We start from the raw sequence: 24158 nt of genomic DNA on the forward strand, positions 1-24158 counted from the left end.
AATGAAGGTGATAAGAAAAAGGGAGATAAGGCAGACTTAAAGAACTATAGACCATTAACAATGTTAAATACAGACCTGAAAATTCTATCAAAGATTCTAGCCAATAGACTAAAAGAAGTGATGCCAAGCATCATTGAAAGTAATCAATCATATGGCATAAAAGGGAGGGATATAGCTGACACTACAATAAGCATAAAATATATTATAAGATATATGAAGGAGGAAAATATAGAAGGCTGTGTGATAAGCTTGGATTTTGGAAAAGCATTTGACAGGGTGGAGCATGAATTTTTATTTAGAGTCTTAAAAAGCTTTGATTTTGGGGATAATTTTATCAAATGGATTAAGATTTTATATAAAGGGGCTGTAACACAAATTAAATGTAATAGGTTTTTAACACAATGCTTTAAGCTTACCAGATCAATTTGACAAGGATGCCCATTATCTGCCCTTTTATATTCCTTGGTTGCTGAGCCACTGGGGCTGGCAATGACGCAAGCAGGGAATGTCACAGGAGTTAATATTAAAGGAAGTGATGAAGGGGTGAAGATGTTCCAATATGCTGACGACACTACGCTAATTGTGAAAGATATTCAAAGTGTGCAAGCAGCGATGGGAATAGTTCAGAAATTTTGTAAGATATCAGGAGGGAAAATTAATGAAGAGAAAACTGTGTACATGAGATTTGGGGAAATTCAAGAATTAACAAGTTCTTTTACTTTTAAAGAAACTCAAGAAACTAAGATTTTAGGAATTTTAATGGGGCATGATAAAAAGCAAACAAATAATACCATGTGTGAAGGCATTAAGGTTTAAGTGGAAATTAAGATCGTTAGGAAATGTAAAGTTTTAATCCTTAATATCTTAATGGTATCTAAATTATGGCATGCATTATATGTGTCAAGTATGCCTCTATGGGCAGAGGAAAGACTACAAAGATTTTTCTTGGATTATTTATGGGAAGGAAAGCCTCCGAGAATTGCCTATGACACTATAATAGGAGCAGTAGAGAATGGAGGTTTAGGTTTGATTGATGTTGCAGAAAGAAAGAAAAGTTTGAGAGTTAAAATTGTGAAAAAGTTTTTGGATGAAGGCATTGTTACGATATGGAAAAGTACGATGTTGTATTTTTTAAACAAATGTGGGAGTTTTAACTTGGGTAAAAATATTTTATGGATGAAAACGAAGAATTGGATGGTACAAGGTCTACCTGACTTTTACAAAGAAATGTTAAGTGCTTGGGGGAATTTTCTAAAGTATGTGCAGTATACTCCGCAAGGGAGAGAAAACCTTTTAAACCAACCTCTGTTTCTAAATAAGAATATTGTACACCAAGGGAAAGAAATGTTTTTTAAGAAATGGTGGGATGTGGAGATCATGAAGGTGAGAGATATTTTATATGAGTTTAAAGAGGGGTTTTTACCTGTTCAGTACATTGTGGACACAATGGATGAAGCAAAGGAAGATTACACTAGACAAGAAATCCAGAAAACTTATAATATTATAAAGGAAGCTATACCAAGGGACTGGATTAATAAAATTGAAAGTATGGAGCAGGGGAATCAAGAAATTGATGTATGTGTAAAGTCGGAGGAGAGAAAGTATGTTTTTCAAGAATGCTCTGTTAAAATTTTGTACCAGGTTTTAAGAGATGGTGTTTTTAAGAAACCCAAGGTAAATGAGTATTGGTTACAGAAATACAAAGACTTAAAGGAAGGTCAGTTGTGGGATAATATGAGACGCAAAATGGTTGAAACAAAATTAGGGAATTTGGAGTACCTGATCCGACACAAAGCAATTTTTATAGATACATTTTTGTACAAATGCCAATGATGCTTTTGATATGTAATTATTTATAATATGTTTTGTTTTGTAAATGTAAGCGTTTGCCGATGGCATGGCGTTGTCACATTAGTCTTGAAGTGGCTCTCGAAATCGAGTCAACGTTTGCTTACAGCCACACCACCCTGAGCATGCCCGCTCTCGTCTGATCTCGGAAGCCAAGCAGGGTCGGGCCTGGTTAATACTTGGATGGGTGCTGTAAGCAATTAATTATTTATTCATATAATTTTTTTCCATGAATGCATCCTTTCTGTAAGCGTTCACCAATGGCATGGCGTTGTTACATTAGTCCTCAAGTGGCTATACTGTTGGGCCAATCCCAAGTGACAACGGTCAGAAAATAGAAAAAACAATTGAGTACGTGAAACTGGAACGAAAAAGAAATGCAGAAAAACGTAACTTAAACGCTTGAAACATTTCGAACTGAATTCAAAACCAGTCACATTCCTATCTAACCATCTGTGCTACTCACCTGACCAACGGTGAGCTCGAACTGCTTCCCTGCAGAAGCTGCCTTGAAGGCTCCGCTTGAGGGCTTAAAAAACGCCAACGAGCACGTTCATTGGTAATTTTTGTTAACCAATCATATTCCTTTCTGCCCCTGAGATCATGTTTAAGTAAAACTCCTATCTGAACTGGTTTGGGGAAAAAAAGTCACTCGTCCGACCATGGTCGCCGCCATGTTACGTAAAAACGTCAGTTTGGAGCCAAGGCATGCGAAGGAATCGTCCGTGGAGCCAGAGGCGGAGCTGCGGTATCAAACTTTTGCCCAAACGATCGCACGCCCAATTCAACCACGCCGATCATAACGACCGCCCCGTTTCTATAGAATCAAATTGCTAGCTAAAATAAAACATAGCACAAAAAAGAACAATTGAACATATATCAGCGTGATATCAACTACCTGAAAGAACCAAAACCCTCTTTCGGAAACTTTTATTGGAAGTGTAAATAATTTTTTATTTAGAGCAGAGTCCCATTCGTTTGAATGGAGAGGGCGGGCATTATGACTTGTACTGCAGCCAGCCACCAGTGGGCAATCAAAGAGCCAGCGGCTTCACTTTTCAAGACTTATGAGGCCGACACGTCGCAGCTATACCAAGAAGACAACACGAAAAGAAACCTTGTGGCGCAGTTTAAGCAAAACAGTGATTTAGGTAGTTTTCCAGTCCCGTTGTGGGAGCTTGTGACCACTAAAACCAATAGTGCACTCCACCAAAAATCTATCAACATGTTTGTTGCAATAGGTAGCAACCACAGCACTCTCACATCACAAAACAAAAAACAAACATATTTCAGTGATTGTTTTTGTATTCTTTCTTTTAATTTCAAACAACAAACGCACTCTGATCATGCACTTCTCTTCTTTAAGCTTATTTGGATTAAAGAACATTCATCAATAGCAATGATTTGTGATAATGATCACCAACCATTGCTTGATTCATGCTCAGTGAAACACTTCAACACAGGGTTCAAGAAACTCAACTCTTTCGAAACACATTTCCTAGTTTAGAAACTATAGAAATGATCCCTGAAAGCATAGTCTTGCCGTTTCACTGCACTTACCCAACACACCTTCTGAGAGACAATGAACCTCAATGACGGTAAGTTGTGGCTTTATGACGCTCAGAGGGACAAAATGCTCAGAAACACAAAACTATAAAACCTTGAGCACGGACTGTAGTAAATGAATGGATGTGTGCAAATCTGTTAATAACAATGTATTAATAGTATTAAATATGCAATGGTGGCATGGGCAGTCGTCACCTATTCGTTAGAGAGTCAGGCTTGTAACCCGAGAGTTGCCGGTTTGAGTCTCTGGGCCTGCAGGTTGCGACCGGGTTGCATTTTTCTGTCTAGGACAGATTTCCAAGGTCTGCGACAAACTCTCGAATCACGACCAAATCGGAGCTCGTTGCGCCTGCCGAAAGTCGTTAAGTACAAGTATGACAGCAAGGTGATTCGAACCTGTCTCAAGCTATCACAGAAGCCACAATATTTTCAAACCTGTTTGATATTATTCCCACGTGATCTCGTAATGTGAGCGAAACAATGACAACTTGTAAGTAATCCAGACAATCCCAGTGCAGATGGTATTAACAGAAAGAGGTCAACCAATAGAAGGGCAGATTGATCATCCATTCATGAAGTAATGGCCTGATCGTTGAAATTTCTCTGCAGAATTTATGTGAGAAAATGTATTTTCGCTGATGGTCGGGAACGCCTCTTTATCGACTGTTTTGTAGCGTGTGCACCTGGTCAGCGGTGCCTTAAGTCATTTGATGATTAGAATTAGGATTTAATTTTATTAAGGTTTAAGAGATCCTGCAGTTGCCTGCTATTGCTCAAGTGGAAGGAGAGTTCAGCTTGTACTTTTATACTGTTTTTAATACTACATACACATTTTCTGTATTTTCTGGTTGTATTCTTATAAAGACACTGAGAAATAATTATATGGTCATTATACAATTGCAAAAACAAGAAATCTAATGGTAGCATGGTGGCCTAAGACTTTTGCACACTACTGTATGTCCACATTTACCCACCTTTACTTTGAGTGAACTGTAATAGCAACAATAATGCCATAAGCATGGAAAACTAGGTAAAAGTGAGTTGTGCATGCTTTCTAGTTTTAGCACAGAATTCTGTCTCCCTTATCTTTTAAATGTTTGCTACAGATTTTTTGCAAGACATTTTAAACATATCGGCAGAGGTGGATGGTAACGAATTACATTTACTTCGTTACATTTACTTGAGTAAATTTTTTGGGTAACTAGTACTTTGAGAGTAAATTTAAGGATGGGTACTTTTTACTCTTACTCAAGTACATTTCTAGTGAAAAAACTGCACTTTTACTTCGCTAAATTCGGCGGCGTTACTGCGCTACTGTCAAATGGTAATAATTCATAAATATATATATTTTTAAAAGTTTATAGGGCGTGTTCGAAAGTTTCACGAAACATGCTGTGTCACCCTTTCGCGCGCGTGACCGCGCGTAGATGATAGGAGAAGCAGATGAGGGCACGTGTACGTTGTGCGAGATATCGGAGGCAGATCATGCGTGGCTTCAAGTTCGTTTTCACTCCAAGAGGTCAAAAAGAATAGTTTCATAGTCCGATCATGCTTTGTTCAATAAACGAGCTGACATACAGGAATTCAAGATCCAACCTGAAGTAAGTGTCACAGTAATGTCTATTTGAACACTATTAATGGTCATTTCACACACTGTCCGAGTTTTTTTGCCATATGCACTCTTGTGCAAGGGATGACAAAACCTAGTTTAAAGGTATAGCGGAAGATTTTCCCGAATTATTTAAAAGAACCGCCCGAAAAAAATGCACACGAAACTCTCTACCTCCTCCCGAGAGGGAACGCCTGTTAAACGCGTGCACGAGACAGAGAGAGAGAGAGAGAGAGAGAGAGAGAGAGAGAGAGAGAGAGCATGCAGGAGCCTAGTTCTTCTATTCGCTCTGTTTACAAGTTTCTGTCGGCATGTTTACCGTGTCTGTGCGGTTCGTGACTCGTGCCAGGGCTAGCATTGCTAATCATAACTTACATCAACTTTACTAGCAGTGATTTTAAATGGATTTCTCCAAATAGCATGACAAAATGTACCTTTCCTGTAGAAATTTCGTGTGGGAAACCCAACCTGTCCTATTAGCTCACGCCAGCGTGTGAAATAGTCTCCCATAAACACTCTGGTCTTGTTTCTTTCTTTATAGTCCTTTCTCTTCTTGTCATACAATTCGTAGACACTTTTTCTCTTGCGACCCTCAGACATTTTGAAAAAAAAACACAGCGAGAACGCGAGCTTCAATGAATGGTTGAAACTGTAGCACAACACACATACACGTGAAAGTGCGCATGTGCAGAAAGCGAACCGAGAGGCGAGCACGTACGACGGTTATACGTCAACATATAATCACAATGATTGACATCTGGGATGACCAATAACAGAGGTGATCCACCCGGAAAACGAAAATCTTCCGCTATACCTTTAAGTTAAACCATACAAACAGCACGTTCACATCTGCACATTTACATATAGTTTCCCCACAACTAAACAAACTGAACAGCATAACGTAATGACGTCTTGCATTTATACACAAATCCGGACACCTCACTAATGTGTAGAAAATACATTCAAATAAAAACGGGATATTATTTTATTTAAATCCTTCCTAAAGAATGAATGAATAAAAACAAAAGAATAAAGTTTGTTTTTAAAGAAACATGTATTATATATAATAAATGAAGAGTTGATTTGCACAAACAGATCAGTTCCATATGAAATTCTAAAATGATCATTTTTATTAAGCTTCTGTTTATGTTCAGTCCTTGCACTTTAATGGCAATGAAAATAACCTATTCATATAAAAACATGATAACAAACAGACACACAAGTTCTTTTTTGTTTACTGTTTGCTTGGATAAAGGCAGATGCTGACAAGTTTGTGTTGTGAACATGAAAATAAATACAGAGTTAACCGTCAGAAAAACATCTGTGTGTGTGTGTGTGTGTGTGTGTGTGTGTGTGTGTGTGTGTGTGTGTGTGTGTGTGTGTGTGTGTGTGTGTGTGTGTTTGAGATATTTTCACAAATGATACATTATGTGATGTTGATGTACCCATTGCAGGACTGAGATAGGCTGCTTTACTTGTATATACGCAGAACACTTTTAAGGAGACTTTTAAGGAGAGGTTTGTGAAAACCCTCCAAGTAGTCTGAAATTCAGTGCTTTTGCACTACTTCTCTATCAGATCGGAAGTAACGAGTAACTAACTACTTGAGTAGTTTTTTCATCTAATACTTTTTTACTCTTACTCGAGTAAATAATTAGATTGATACTTTTACTTGAGTACATTTTTGAGATCAGGCACGCGCACGGGAGCTCACGCACACACAAACAAACACGAAGCACAGGATAACAACTGTTCAATTAAAATAAATTAAAATGTGGTAAACAATGTTTCACGTGTGTGATTTTATTGGTTGTAATGAAATAAATCGACGTGCTAAGGACTTTAGGCGAACGTCCCCTAAAAGTCCCGAAAGTCCGCTGACCGTCCTGCGAACGTCCTTGTGAAAGTCCGGAGGACGTCCTCGCAGACGTCCGGAGGACGTCCTCGCAGACGTCCGCTCTATGTAACGGGGACCCTACACGATAACGTCCGGGGGACGTTGTGGGATTTGATTTTGTTTTATTAATCGTGCTGTTTATAATCTTAATTTATGTGTATTGTTATGATAATGATTTCTGTGCTGACCACAAGAAAGTTGTTTGCTTTATAACTATGTTATATTTAGAGAAAGTGAAAATTAGTATGTTTAACTAATGAATGCATTTAACTAATTCATGAACAATGGAGTATTGTTGTGTTGTTGAATAATTATGTTTTATATATTTACTGCTTACATTTCATGATGATTGCCAAACGTGTTAAAGTTACAAAGATGTCCAAATAAGGACTGTGGAAATTGATTTTGTTCCATTTTATATTTCTTTAATTAATCATTTTATTCTACAAACACTGTGTGTTTCATATATGCATTGAGTTATTACGTAAAAATGAGGTGTTTAAGTTTGAGAGTGGAAAGCTACCAGCTTGGGTGTGTGTGTAAAAATGCAAGAAGGATTAACTAGGAATTTATGTCTGGAAATTGTCAAAGATAAGAAAGAGACCAGAGTGGGAAAAGCAAACAGACAACCATGTATTAACCAATGCTTTAATATTCATAGGATAAAATATGCAATATATTTCTTACTTAATCAGTATTAATCAGTGAATAATTGATGTAATAAATATAAGATGTTGTCTTTGATAAATGTGTATTAACCAATGAAATGAAGGTTGCATACAGAATAACCTAATGGGGGGATGGCAGCTCAACCTTGAAGAACAGAATCTCTCCTGCGCTAGTTCTTTGTGTATGTGTATTCTTCCCTAACAGATGTTTTTTAATAATGATTAAAGTGTTTGCTTAGAAGTAGTATTGCAGTAAAAGATGTAATATGTGTTTATCTATCTAAAGAAGTTAATGTGTGCCTTATTCATATAACCAATTTTACGAATAATGAAATGATGTCATGATATTGAAATGTGTTTTACATAATAATCACTTTCATCTTACAGCTTATGTTTTTATGAATAAATGAATGTTTCATTAATGATTTGTTTTTAAGAAAGCATTATAATATGCTATGTGAAGTCAATCATATGTGAAGTGGAAGGGTTCTAGGGAGGAGGTGACGGACTGCATGGACCTCAGGGATGAGCGGAGAAAAGTTTGTTTTTTCTTTGTGTGTGTGTGTCTATCTCCTGCAGACTAAAACTGGGTGTGGTAATGGAGTCAGATGTACGAGGGGAACGGCCTTTGTGGGTGGAGATTCTAAGAAGACGATCGACGTCACATACTTTATAAATAACTGTTTTCTCCAAATGCTGGCTGTTAGTCGATTGCCTATTGTGGCCTTGAGACTGCCCAGCGCTGTAAAACTTTTTCATATCTGATCAATAAATAGTTTAATTTTAATACTGTGCCTCTCCTCTAATTATGAACATGCAAATGGACACGTTAAAGTCCAACAACGTTCACAGATGCCATTTAGGGGATGTGCTGGGGACCTTTTTTTTTTGTTAGCTGGGCAGAATGTTTTCCCCTCCCTTATCTGATCTGACTCTTGAGGGGATGCCATACTGCTCCACGGCTGACAGGAAACTTTCCAGAACAGTTTGTGCTCTGTTGTTTGTTGCTGCAGTCAGGTAAACAATGAGCCGTGAAAACCCATCAACACCACCATGCACAACTATTCTCCATCTGCAAATATTAATAAAGAATGTATATAAGCCTCTCGGCACAGTAGCTCTAACAGACACACACAAGGAAAACAAGATCATAAACTCGCTGTGCATCCACTGCATACAAATTCATAACTAGTGTTGAAGTGTAAACCTGATTACTAATCAGCTGATCCTCTTAACAACTAAGGCCCTGTTTATATTAGAGCATTTGTGTTTTAAAACGACATTTTAAAATGAAAACGATCCTCGTTTATACTGGCATTTTAAAATGAATCTTCATCCACACTATACACCACCATAAATGCATGAAACATGACCAATCACGTAACTGGGCATGCGCATAAAAGTGTAAAATAACTTTACTCTAATAATAGCTTACCTTTGCGCGTTTATGCAGCCTAGGGGTGTGCGATATTGACAAAATTCATACCTGGGTCCTCTGCTGGCAACTACAACAGACACTATTTTTGGACTTATAAAAATGTGTTTGGGAAAGTCTTATATTGTTCTAGCTCCCCCCCTACAACATATTAATATGATTAATAGGTTAATTTTGATTTTATAACTAAACAGAAAGGTCTTTATGATTTAAAAAAAGCATTAAGTGAACAGTATCAAACGAACTTGAAGCAAAAATAAATTTCAGCAAATGCAAACTTCAATCAAACATAGTAAGAGGTGAAGTATAGCTTTAGCCTACAGAAATGCTTATTGCATTTATTTTTAAAAGTGTGCGAGGTCCGTGCACGTCCTCCGCTAGCAACACAGAAATAGCTAAAAGCACAAGCGGCTAAACGAGCATTAAAATATTATTGACGTTGAGTTTATTGTTTTTATTAATTTATATTCACAAAACTTATCAACAAAACATCAATTAAAATTAAGAGACAAATTATCTGAATCGAAATTCTTTTTAAAGTAGAAAACAAAACTTAAATTAAACTCGAAAATAATGTCTGACCCATTACAATTCTCCCTTCATATTGGACTTTACAACGCCCTATATGGTGTTTAAAATTACAGTCTATCTTTCATAATAAGCTAACTAAATTTAAACAAAAAATAAACAACATTACAACAATATTCAAACTCAACAATACTCAAACATGCATATAAAACAGACATTTATAAGGATAAATGTTAAAACAATCTGATATAGCGTTTATAATAGCTGGTTGGTAGATGTTTACTATTTTTGGCAAAACCTCTGTTGCAAACCTCCATTTACCTGAATAAAATAATTTTTACTTTGAAAATGATGCGCTGTCACGCTAACATCAGCTGTTAGTTTACATAAGACTCTGTCTACGTTCATTTACACTCAGAGCAACGTCTGAGTTATCAAACTAAAACAGGGTCTTCAGCGTTTGCGAACGAATCCATTTATGAGGGTCAAAAATGGTGATGTAGTGTAGATGAAAAGCGTAAACGTAGCAAAAGTAACGCGTTTTAAAGGAAAAATGCATTAATGTAAACATAGCCTAATACTAAAGGGGTAACACATTTTTTCCAAGAAAATATAATGATCTGAGTGAGACCATTATCAACATAATTCTCCCACCAAACAACCCACATTATCTGACATAACATGCCATAGGCTATTGGGAGCTGGTACAGAGTACACTCTTCGTCTAACGGTGCGTAGTGTGACCCTACGCATCAGGGGCCTCATTTATAAAGCGTTTTTACGCACAGATTTGATCTTAGACCATGCGTACGCTCAAATCCACTCAAACGCTCAGATTTATAAAACTTGTCTTTGACATGGAAAAGTACTTACCTCCATGTCAGGTTCCGACTTGACGTACGCACGTTTCCTTGTGGCAATATTGCAGTATTGCAGGTAGGCATATTCGAAACTTTTTGTTTTGTAACTTTTGTGGTCAACATACAGAAACATTTTTTCATTTGTTTTAGAGTTGTCCTTATTTAAAAAAAAAATTGGTTAGATTTGTGCTCTTTTGTTAGAATTCATATATTTTGCTTAAGACTTTGTTTGGAAAATATTTAATTAGTTTTTTTCTCTTATGATATCTTATTACATAAGAAATATTATTTGATTAATGTGCTACTTTTGTTTGCAACGTTTATTATAATTAAATGTAAATATGGTGATTACAAACCATTATTCCGTATTTTTCTATTAGAAGTTAAGCAATAGGCTACCTAAAATCTATTAATAATCTGATAAACAAGAAAGCTGCTAAATGTATTAATGTATGTCAGCATTTCCATGTTTTTATTTAATTATTTTTCTATTTCATCCCCTGGCTAATGTAAAAAAGTGTTGAATATGTTTGATAAAAAATAAATAAATATTTGAAACTTTCACAACGTCAACATCATCTGTATTAGAGCTTAGATCGGGCAAAAAAACATAACCGAAGCCCCTGCACGTTGTGTCTGAGCCCGGCCCGACCGACACATTACCGACAATGTTTTAACAGTGCCCCGTGACGTTCTCAAAAACAGAGTTTTTTTAATTACATAAATCTGTTTAGAATTATCTTAATGAGCTAATGCAACAAGGACGAAGCATGTAAACTGCGCTGTTTGTTTATTCAGAATAGAAACGTAAAAACATGCAACAATGATGCACACGGAAAATGAACAAACTGTGGAGAAGGCCTACTAGGCTATTCCAAAATAATTTAACCAGGTTTTAGGATATATTTTAAAACAAAATATGTTGGCCTATTTTGATATTTTAAAATGTAGGCCTATTCTAATGCAAAAAGATGGCGCTCAAGCTATATGTTCAGGAAATGATTTTCTAGTTCGTCATCTTTTAAAAAAATATTTAAAAATATAACAAAATTGTTTCGCAGTGTTTAACGCACATGTAAATGTTACAGAACATGTGCTTTATTTAATGAAAGTAAAAATGATCGAATTTAATGATTAAAACGACGTGAAAGGAACTAAATTGTGAAGCCTCCATGTATCCAAGGGACATGCGACATTTAAGAGTAATGGGTATTTCAAAAAATTAATATAAATTATTCCCATGCATCGATTTTTATGTTAAACATCTGTAAATCCAAATGAATCCATATGGAATATATTCCGACAGTTTAAGCAGGGCTGCACAATAACTTGCACGCGATTGTCACGCGAATCTCGTCGTTAGTAGTAAAGCGGCATCACCTGCTCTCAGAACCGGCTGCCGGTTGCCGCTTCTGAAAGCAGCTGATGGTGATTTACTAACTTACTAATCAATGAACCGGCTTTACTGAAGAGATGCACGAGACAATCGCATGCGAATTATCAGCAGTCCTAACTTTTAAATTACATTATGGAGCCAGAGAAAACTGAAATGATATATTGTAAACAATTATGCAATGTTAACATGTTTGCTAACTAGATGCTAAAGTGTTGTTTTGTAACGTTAAAGTCTTTGGTAGCCACCGGTTTTGATAGAATATCTGTTGGAAATCAGACGTTGTTTGTATTCTTAGGTTACAGACACAGCCCTTTTGGTGTCTGTTTGTTTATTGAGTTAAACATGGTAGGCTAAGGTTAAAATCTCTTAGTCTCTGTGTCTATTGGTTTACTAACGTAACATTTAGTGTCCAGAAACTAACACTTAGTGTAATTCCATGGGTAACTTTATTTCAACTGCGTATTTCACTCATAAAATAACAGGCCTATCAGAAGAGAGGCTCATGAATATTACTTATTACATGCCAAAACGACCTGTTTTTAGCAGAGCTCCTGAAAGAGGAGCTGTAAAAAATATATAGAGATTGTTTTTGGTACTTAAACAGCAAATATATATTCTAAAGGACATCATAACCTAAAATAAAACTCTAGAAAGCCTAAAAATATGTGACCTTTAAGAAGCAAGCGGCTGGCCAGCCTTAGCAGTTTAACACCCACAAAGAAGAAACAATCAACTCAGGTTGGAGAACATCTCCCCCAGACCGTGAACAGCCTCTGAACGATCCCACTCGGGTGTCCAATGTTCTCTCTTGTAACCCTGCTCCGCAGCGCCAATAATGTCGTTGATTTCTTCAGGAGAATCTGAGACGGTTGAGATGTAAAATTCTCTTCAAAGTATTTTATTAAAGAATTGTGTCAGACAGCTTGAAACACAATACTGGTCATAGGGTGTATACACTTGCATTGATAAAATGATGATGACAATGACTACGACAATGACCCCGTTCTGAGTTTTTCAGTGATTTAAATAGTGCCCCAGTTTTAGTAGCCCTCCCATTCGGACAATCTGTTTGTACTGGGCCTGTATCTTTGCGACCTTTAAGTTGCTACACAAAAAGACAGCCATTGCTGGTAAAACACAATGCCTTTGTTTTCTAATGCGTCATGAAGCTATCTTGCTACTCTTCATAGGTGTGATTGGCAAAGGACAAAAAAGCAGGAAAATATACAGCACACCTACCATGGCGTGTCGACATACATATGCACACATGCACGCACGCGCGCACACACACACACACACACACACACACACACACACACACACACATTTATATAAAATGAAATACAGTTGAAATATAATTTGGGCTCAAAGTTGATCGATCTGAGTGGCCAGTCGTCAATGCGTGGGAAAGTGCCACCCTGACCATTATGTAGCCTTGCCACTGCATCAGACTGAACAAAATCATTTTGTGCTTTTAAAAGTAAATACATCAATGTGGTGCATTTTGAGAGTAAAAATAAGTGACTAGATCTATGAGGATTTTTATGTTCTTCTAAACAAATGTATGTCCTTTTAGTAAAATCTTTGGTTGCATATGGTAATAATAAGGCACACAAGCCACATACACAATTTGATAAATGGGATTTGCTATTGGTCATAGCATAAATATGTTTAATGTTTATAGAATAATTAGTGGGGGCATTTATTACAGATTAATTATTGATAGCAACATTTGTTACTTAATTCAAATGTTATGACTTTCTGGAAAGGCAGTCAAGTGCATTTGTCTTTTGCATAGTTTTTTGGCACAGTCGATCTACGCGTTTCACACACACACGCACATACACACAGGCAAACCAGATCCATGAATGTGTGTGTTTGTCATTATATTATTCTGTAATCACAAGCATTACTGCCAGATTCTCAAACCATCAAGAGGAGCAAACGTATCCGTGTGTTCGTCAGGATGACGTTGGATCGGTTTGCGTAACTTATATGCGTGCGTTAACGTAAGTGATTACAGAATAATAATGCAAGCAAACGTTTTGACACAAACGCAACTTTATATTGATATTGCGAGACAGCATTTCACCTCGACGAGAAATCTGATATTTACATTACTGGCATAGCCTGTTTTGTCAAAGCAGCAAACACTTGGCGGGTTCTCTTAATTTTCTTACTACTAAAATGCTGTTTGTCTCTGCCTATTCCTTCTATCCATGCCCAGCGCCACTGAAGTCCTTAGTAGGGTAGGAAGGGGGGGTTCACCTGCACCCGAAAGGTATATTTTTTTAACCTAGTTTTTTGTAATCCTTAAGGTGTCTAGAAAAGGAATTTTGATGTTCCCCATGCAAATTATTGTTCCATGTGTGATTTTTTGTATCATCTTTTGTGTCCGTGCTTGATTTTTGGCTGTGAAAAAGGAAAACTTTAAATCAACATAGAATCTGTACAATACATTCTACAGACACATTCCACCCCATTTCCTCTTCGTCTTTGCACGAGGAATTGATAGATATGAGGATTGTCATGATTAGATGATGTATAATGCATAAAAACTCAAATAAACACAAAAAAATGTAAATAAAATTGTGACATTGGATCACTGGAACTCCTCCCCTATGGACCCTATTGATATATGTCTTCTAACTTTTGTATTTTGACAGTCTGTTAGATGTCTAATAAACAAACGTTGATGATCCACACCTGAAATATTGTCACGTGTATGTCTTTTCTGGTTATATTGGTTGCCTCTCTGGATTTCCAAAAAAAGCAAAAAAGAACATTTACATAATGTCTTTTTCAAACTGGTATATATTTGTAATGCTTCAGGTGTCTGATAAACATATTCCACATTAAAATATTGTGCCAAGTTTTTTATTTAGATTGGAATCAATTTGAAACTTAGAGCAATAAGTGTGGTCGAAAGTTAATAACTCTGAAGGCCTTCAGAAAGTCCAGACTTAGCAAGCCCAAAATACAAAAAAAGCTGTTTGGAGTAATCCAGTGCCACACTGTATCAGTGCCGGCCCATCTTCCCAGCTTCTCTTTTTTTGCAATTGATGCATGCTAATCATCCTCAAAAAAGAGAAGAGTGATATCGATGGTGAGTCTGAAAAATATACTACTCTACCAAGTTTGAAGCTGCCTTGAAGACATTAAGGAAAAATAAAGTCAATACTGTTATACTATAATAGCTAATTGGCTAGTTGGTGATCATTGCTAATCATGCCCAAGTCAAAAAAACACAAGGAAGAAAATGATAGTGAGTCTGAAGAGTTTAATCCTGCTACAAAGAAATCCAAGAGAGATGATGGTGTCAAATAATAAAAATAATAATAATAATTAGTTACATTTATATAGCGCTTTCCGGCAGCACTCAAAGCGATTTACATATGGGGGATTCTCCTCAACCACCACCAATGTGCAGCATCCACCTGCATGATGCGACGGCAGCCATATTGTGCCAGAACACCCATCACACACCAGCTTATTATTGGAGAGGAGACAGAGTGATATAGCCAATTAGTATGGGGGGGATGATTAGTAGGCCAACGGGCAAGTTTGGCCAGGATGCCGGGGCACACCCCTACTCTTTTTCGAAAGACATCCTGTGATTTTTAATGACCACAGAGAGTCAGGACCTTGGTTTAATGTCTCATCCGAAGGACCACACTGATGGCCATGTAAGAAGGACTATGTGAGATACCTCAGTTGGATTCAACCCAAGAGACTGACAACCGGGTTGTTCTGTACTTGCTGTATGCCGCTCAACTGGGGCACAAGGTGGCTGTGGGGAGGACTGCAGACACAAACATTTTCTTCATCCTCCTACACCACGCCCAATCCGTCCCGCTGACCATCTATGTGGACATTGGGATCGGAAAGCACAGGCAGATCCTAAATGTCAGCGAACTGGCAGAATGTAAGGGGGCAGACTACTGCACAATACTCGGCCTCTACATCTTCACAGGGAAAGCTTTACAAGTACCTTTAGAGGCAAAGGGAAGGTTGGGTTTTTGAAAAAGCTGCAGAGTAATCCAAGTACCATGCAGCCTTCAAGTGAGTTTTTTCAAGGCAGATATTCTGTAGCATGTAATGGCATGGTTTTTTACAGATGCTAGGACACATTTCTCAATACATAGGTCACTTTTGCAAAACTCTTCACACAGTTCTCCTAACCAACTTTCAGCTTGGCAAAGCAGTTCATTTCACATTCAAAATCATGCTGAAAAGAATGATTGGAGAGGATGAGACGCTTACCACCAGATCCAAGGTGGATCTGTCCGGGCTCCCGCCCTGCAGAGACAACCTGGTCCCACACAACAACTGTGTCAACCACCGTCTGGCCATCTACAAGAGAGCAGCCACACCGATATTCTGGTGTTCCAAGCCACCATGATCCTGGCAAAGGCTGGGAAAAGACTGAAGGGGGTACACTGGAACCAGTGTGGTCTTGTGGACCTATCCTCCCAACTTCACTCACTGGCTTGCTGGAGGAAACAGTCGAGGAGATGGATGGAGATGGTGAAGACGACAAGGAGCAAGAGATCGATTATGAAGACCTGGGCTGTTTATCAATTACAAGAACGCAAAGAACGGACTTGCGTCCTTGTGGAGATTGAACTTGCCAGGCGACCTCGGAAGAACGAACTCAGAAGGTCGCGAGAACACAGAACGCACTTATGAGAATTGAGATTTGTGCTATCTTCCTGTTGGTCAACTGAACTCCGCCATTGTTTTGCCTCAATGACTTCTGGTGCGTAAAGCGATTTAAGCTCGCATGTCTGCACTCGATGCATCCTCGATATCAAGAACACATCCGGGTATTTTCATGCGTCCTCTGTACTTGCGTTCTTGAGAATTGGAATGAACTTCGACTGTTAATGATGACGTAGAGCGAGGACACGAGAACGCAAGATCACTGAAGAACGCATATTGAGAAACAGCCCTGCTGTATGATAAATAGACTTCATTGCCCTTGACCTTTTGACCTTTGATTAGAATCACTTTTTTCTATTTCAGTTTATTCTAATGGGGATTTGTTATACCCTATATATACACATATTTGACTATATGAGTGGTTTTCTCTTTTGTTTCTATAAATATAATACCAAAATAACGGTTTGAATAGTAACTCCTTATTATGGAAGATGTTCAGTTGGACCAACATGTGACAATATTTTAAGTAGGGATCATCAACATTTACTTCTTAGACATCCTAAAGACTGTAAAAATACAAAAGTTAGAAAACATATATCAATAGGGTCCATAAGGGAGAAGTTCCACTGATCCAAGTTCACAGATTTTTTTAATTATTTGTGTTTATTTGAGTCTTAATGCACCATACATCATCTAATCATGACAATCCTCATATCTATCAATTTCTTATGCAAAGATTAAGAGAAAATGGGGTGGATTGTGTCTGTAGGATGTATTGTTCAGATTCTATGTAGATTTAAAGTTTACATTTTTCACAGCCAAATATCAAGCACGGTCACAAAAGATGGTACAAAAAATCACATATGGGACAATAATTTGCATGGGGAACATCAAAATTCCTTTACTAGACACCTTAAGGATTACAAAAAACTAGGTTAAAAAAATATACCTTTCGGGTGCAGGTGAACCCCCCCTTCCTACCAGACTACCTTTATCAATTAGGTTGTCTTACCTAGGCTTCATAAACTTACTCTTCATCCTGCTGACAACGTTAACTTGTTACGACATCACCGCGGCCGCGCGGCATCTGTAGCTGGACCTCACCCGCTCCTCAAAGACCCCTCCCCATTCTACTTCTGATTGGCTAGTTTGTTAGTTTGGTTGAGAGTGAAAGATGTGTTTCTCTCATACTATTTGTTGGCAAACGCATGTTTTTTTTTTTTATTCGCAGCCAACAACACACGCCGGAGATCTGACTGCAAGCTCTTTGGTGAGCTCTGCATTGAATGAAGTTCCATGTGACAAATAAATAGACTAATTCGTAGTGATATGCGGTTATTTATAACGGTGCCTTGCAACCCCCCACCCACACGCACACACAAAAAAATTGGATTTGCATGATTCAGGAAAGCCTCATTTTCAGGTCGGAAAAGCCGGAATTCCGGATTTATCCGGAAGAATCACACCCCTGTACTCTTACCAAGGTCACACGTCCCCCATCCAGGCCTAGCTGTGGAAAAACACTGTCATGGCAAGCAACAGAGAGACAACTTAATTCATTTAGACCTCAACCATAAAACACATTAAAAGTATACTTTATATAAAACATTTATACTAAGCTTAAGATAAAACACTCAAAATTTCTCTACCATAAGCCTTATCTACATTATATCAAATATCTGCACAAAAGGCAAGCCTTAACCTAAGTTGAGTACTGGAGAGAAAATTTAACTCCTGTTGTGTATGTGCACAATAACAGTGTGCTTTTAAACACGTCCAGTCAAAGCACAAGCTTCATAACATTATGCACCTTTTGCTATCATTTTAGTGATTAGCTGTGTCGTGCTCTCACCTGTTCTCAGTCAAGATGTAATGCTCATACAGTATGGCTCTCTGGTATCTCTTATCATTTGATGTTTAAATATGAGAAGATATAAGGGAACTTGAGACGGCGCTGTACATTTTGCATCTGACTGACTGTATTTTTTTCCTACCGAAGTGAATCCCAATCACAGCATCCTTTTAAACCATAGTGCCTCAGTGATATGAAGTGTATTCGGCTCCACGGCCTTGTGCAGATCTGTGGGTTGCCGCGGCATGGGTGCGCACACTTTATCTGTTTGTTTTGAATCATGCATGGTAACGTGATAACGGTCTGCCTAGCTCAACACAACGTCAAACAAGCACACCCAGTCTTTACTACCACAGGCGCTTGTAATGCTAACCAGATATCCAAATGCCGCCATAACCACAAAAAAACCCACATGATCATCTTTTTCCTGATCGTTCAGCGATGCCACGTTCGAGTACTCGTGCAATCAAGTACTCGTGCCCATCCCTACTTTCTGGACATGGACAGTATACCTTACATACATTTTCAATGGAGGGTCAGAAAGCTCTCGGACCTTTTTTTTTTTAAACATTTTAAACTGTGCTTCCGAAGATGAACGCCGGTCTTACAGGTTTGGAACAACATGGGGGTGAGTAATAATGACATAAGAATCATTTTTGGGTGAACTATCGCTTTAAGATCAAAGTCTGGATCTAATATACTGTTGCACATGCGTTTCCTTTTTCAGCTGTTTAATTTCTCTTTTTTAAGACCTAAATGGACGTGTTTATGAGTATACTTGCAAAGATGGGAATTTTGGTGCATATATGTATGTAAACAATGCTCACAGCAACATGACGTGGGCACATAACCTTGATAGAGACGATACTCCAAAATCTCTACCAGTTCACACATTTCTACCAGTTTATCATATCTACTGTATCAGTTTATTGCCCAACCCTACTAACATACTCTAACCATGATCTTGCGGGTGTCATGATTTCGGTTTTATTGACTGCTGTGTTTTTGTTTTGTTTTGAGAGCTTCACACGTGCGCGTCTCTCACATGGGTGTTATTAATGTGATTTTCTTCACGTGCATCATTTCACAGCTGCAGCTTATTTTGATGGCCAATCAGTTTGGTATTTAATCCCTGCGTGTTTTGTGTCTCGTTGCAAGTTCGTCTTTGTATGTGCTCGCCCGTATCTAGTCTTGTCTTGTCGTGTGAGTTTTGCTAGTCAGCTAACTATATTCATTTATTCCCCGTTTATCTGTGCTCTCTGCTACCCAGAAGATTTGGATTACCGCCGCTGTTTTCTTCAGTGATCCTCTGCTTCATCTTCTCTAAAAGACTGCCTATATCTCCATCTCCTTGCAGAGGATTCCCATCGCGGGTTTGCCGCTGTCCAGCAGGGCGGTTCTTCGCCTCGGGTGCTGTCCAGCTTCTCTCCGTCAGCACTCAGCACCACTAACGCTCTCTCTCTCTCTCTGCCCGCCTCAGGATCACCTCTCTCGCCTGCCGAGTGTGGCGTTGTGCCCAGGCGAGTTGTGGATCTCCCTCGCTGTGTTGTGTGCCCTCCTTCCTCTCACCCACCGTTCGTTTAAGTGTGGCTGGAGCCCGAACGTGTGTGGCTATCTCTCTAGTCCAGTGTGTGATCTTCGTTTTTGCCGTCTGCCTCGGAGTGGCGTTTGCGCCCAGACGTGCTATTGACTCTCTTTTCATATTATTATTTCAATAAATATTTCTGTTCATCTGCACTGGGATCTCTGTGTTTTTTGCCCTAACAGCAGGGCCTTACTCTACCACCAGTTTTTGAGACTGCGCAAGCATTTTTTACAAGTTCTCGCACATGTGTAACCTGCAAATTTGGAAGTTATTCTAGATGTTATTAAATGAAAGATGAGTAGATTGTGAGGCCCCAAGTGTGGCAAAAAATTTTTAAAAATTGTATTTCCGGGTGGTTTAAAGTGTGCGTCTAAATTTTTTTTGCTCGTTGTAAAAAAAGTTTGTCTTGAGCCCTGTCTTGAACATTACAGCTTTAATTTAGGCATTTAATTTTCTTTGTAGATCTTTGCCAGCATCTTTGCAAATTCACAGAAGGTAGGGTTGAGCCAGTGGATGTTTGCTCACCAAGAAGTTCAGATGGGAGAGAACATGAATGTGAGAACATCATTGAAGGGACAGAGGAGAGCACTGATGAAAGTGCAGATGAGAGTGATATAAGACAACTTCTTTCAGAATGGGCTCTCAGGAAACAAATTCCTCATTTAGCCTTAACAGAACTACTAAAAATTCTGTGCACCAAATTACCTGAATTAGGGCTACCAAAAGATGCATGGACCTTGTTAAAATCTAAACCAGTAATGGAAACTAAGGAAGTCTCTGGGGGGAGTTATTTCCATGCTGGCATTGAACATGGTGTGCTGTCACACCTCACATGTGTTCGTCCAGTGTGGTCTGAGTCATTGTACCTGCAAATTAACATTGACGGTCTTCCTCTATTCAAGAGTTCAAACTCTCAGTTTTGGCAAATTTTAGGGCTTGAAGAAAACTACAAACTTGGGGTACAGACAAACAAATCACCATTTCTCATTGGAATTTTTTTTGGTGAGAGAAAACCAATCAACCTTGATTTTTTGAATGACTTTGTTCAAGAAATGAAACAGCTTGAAACTAAAGGTGTCTTCTTTGAAGACAAAAACATTAAAGTCAAGATTTCTGCAATTGTTTGTGACACACCAGCAAGAGCCTACTATGGCTGTGACAAATGCTGCCAAAAAGGGGCCTACCACAACAATCGTATGACCTTTCCAGAAACAGCAGCTTGTCTGAGGTCCAACCACAGCAACTTTGATGACTTTACTGAAGATGCACACTACAGTGGGAAAACACCTTTAGAATTACTAAGTATTGGTTTGGTGACATCTTTTCCTCTTGACTACATGCACCTTGTATGTTTAGGAGTAACAAGGAAACTGCTTACTTTATGGCAAAAAGGACCACTGAAGACTCGTTTAGCTTCAGTGGTTGTCAGAAATGTGTCTTCACAGCTAAAAGAACTGAGACGTTACACTCCCTCAGAAATTACAGTTTTTCTCAAATGCTAAAACACAAAAGCCAATCCTCTAAACCAAATGACCAGTTGTCTAAACACATTTACTATTATTCTAGCCATCATTTTCCAATATCATAAACACATTTCACATGAAGACACAATTCAAAAAACACAATCCTCCATTCTCATTAATCTTAACACATTTCTCTTTGCTAAAACACAAGTTGCAAAAGAACTTTGCTCATATTTGCTCGTAGTTCAAGATGGCCAAACACGCCGGTGCCAGGGTGTAACGTCTGATAAACAAACAAACAAATTAAAACAAATTAAAGCTTAAACCTTAAGAAGACTGACTTTTGTGGAGTGTATCATGCCTTGAACAATCAAGTTATGATTTGAATTATCAAGTTATTATTAAAGGAGTAAAAGAGCGTCTAATAATGCCAAGACCAAATCAAAGACGTGGTGAGTTGTTGGATGTCGTGCCTGCAAGCCAAATCTGCCTGGAAAAGGGCGCTGGTAGCGCCGACGACACTTCAGCAATACTGAAGGAACTCAAATTATTTTGAACCGAAACATCTGAAAATTTCGGTGTAATGAAGGAGGTGAGCGATATAAAACTGAACTTTGAAGAATTAAAAATAAGGGTGAATGACGCTGAACAGAGGATCTCGGAGAACGAGGACCGTAATATGAATTTGACCATGGTGCTGCGGGCAGTAGGATGGCAGTCCCCCCGCAGCAGGAGCAAGTATGCCCCTGCTGGGGAAATAACAGCCAGCGTTGAATCTCTTCGACTTTCATTGGAAAGTTATGAAAATGATAAAGCACACGATGAATAAGGTATGTGGATATTACATTGTGGCAAGTGCTACTTTGTATAACTGACTGCAATGTCCACAGTGTCTGAATAAGATAAGATTTCAGAACGATGTGTGACTATGATGAACTGGACTCGGAGTCAAATTTATTTCCAAACATAAATGATACATGTAAATATTACACAGATGCAGAATTTACTAGGAATATAGAAGTGGCTGGTTTATTTTCTCTTATTCATTTGAATTGTAGAAGTCTTTATTCAAATTTTAGTAAAATACAGGATTATTTGAACACATTACAAAATAAATTTACTGTCATAGCTTTGTCGGAGACTTGGTTAACGGAGGAGAAAGGTGTGGAATTTCATTTTGAGGGTTATGAATTGTTTTATGTTAATCGGATTAATAAGAGAGGAGGGGGAGTTGCTTTATATGTTAGTAGTGATTTGAGTTGTAAAACAATTGATTGTATGACTATTGCAATAGAAGATTTAATGGAATGCTTAACTGTTGAGATTGAAATTAAGAAACAGAGGAATATTGTTGTCACGTGTATGTATAGTAACTCCAGGGTCTAGTATTATAGCATTTAATAACAAGTTAGAGCAATTATTAGTGGGGATGAATGAAAATAAAGTGTCTATAATTTGTGGGGACTTTAATATAAATCTTTTGAATGTGTCTAATCATTCTAGTAGTTTAGATTTCCTAGAGTTAATGTATAGTAGAGGCCTTTATCCTACCATTTTTTGATTGCAAACTTTATTTAACCAGGAGAAATCATATTGAGACTATAGTCTCTTTTTCAAATGATCCCTGGTCAAGAAAGGCAGCACTTAAAATCTAATAACATCCCAGTAGGACATAACACAACATCTAACAAAACAAAAGTTAATACAACAAAATTTAAAATGACATAATAATAATTATGACATAATAACAGACAAAAAACAACAATCTATACATTCACAAATATAGCTGAAGATTTCACAGATATATGATTTAAAATCCTTAAGTGATATAATAGTGCCTAGTTTCATCTGTTTCTGCAAAGCATTCCAGGTTGAGGGAGCATTATAACGGAAAGCAATTTTGCCAAATTCAGTTTTAACAACAGGTATATTAAAAAGAATACTGCTTTTTGATCTAAGGTTATATCTGTTGTTTTCTACTAAAGAAAAGACTGATAAATAAGAAGGCAACAGTCCAATTATTCCCTTATAAATAAAAATAAACCAATGATGCTGTCTACGAATTGAAAGCGGAGTCCAACCTGATAAACTATACAGCTTACAATGATGTGTAAAATAATCTGCTTTAGTAACAAAACGTAAAGCAGAATGATAAATAGAATACAGTGAACATAAAACAGACTTTGCTGCATGCATGTACAAAATATCCCCATAGTCTATGACAGATAAAAAGGTAGAAGCAACGAGTTCCTTTCTTACTTTCAAATTAAAACAAACCTTATTCCTATAATAAAAACCTAATTTAACTCTCAATCTTTTTACCAAGTTATCTACATGGGGTTTAAATGTAAGCTTATCATCCAATAAAAAACCCAAGTAATTATAACATGACACTCTTTCAATTTTCTGACCCTCTTGCGTATTAATATGTGGCAAATCCTGTACATTGCTGGAGTGAGTAAACAACATAAATTTTGTCTTTTTGGAATTAAGTACTAATTTAAATTTAAGTAAATTATTTTGTAGAGTTATAAAGGAATCCTGCAGTTTCTTTAATGCCTCATATGGAGTTTTAGCAAAACTGTATATGATAGTATCATCCGCATAGAGATGTACAGCTGCATTTATATTTGTACAAATACCATTTATGTAGATTGTAAACAACAAAGGTCCTAATATGGAACCTTGCGGTACTCCAACACTTAGTTTTGCCTCCCCAGACATAATACCTTCACAATTAACATATTGATATCTACTATTCAAATAATTATTAAACCATTTAACAACAT

At 37.7% G+C, this 24158-nt stretch overlaps 1 pseudogene; it reads right to left on the minus strand.

The window, feature by feature from the left end:
- Window positions 1–3185: 3185 nt before the first annotated feature.
- Window positions 3186–3389, minus strand: LOC129418023 (small nucleolar RNA U3; annotated as a pseudogene).
- Window positions 3390–24158: the final 20769 nt, after the last annotated feature.

Source organism: Misgurnus anguillicaudatus, chromosome 21, assembly GCF_027580225.2.
Source record: "Misgurnus anguillicaudatus chromosome 21, ASM2758022v2, whole genome shotgun sequence".
NCBI lineage: Eukaryota > Metazoa > Chordata > Actinopteri > Cypriniformes > Cobitidae > Misgurnus > Misgurnus anguillicaudatus.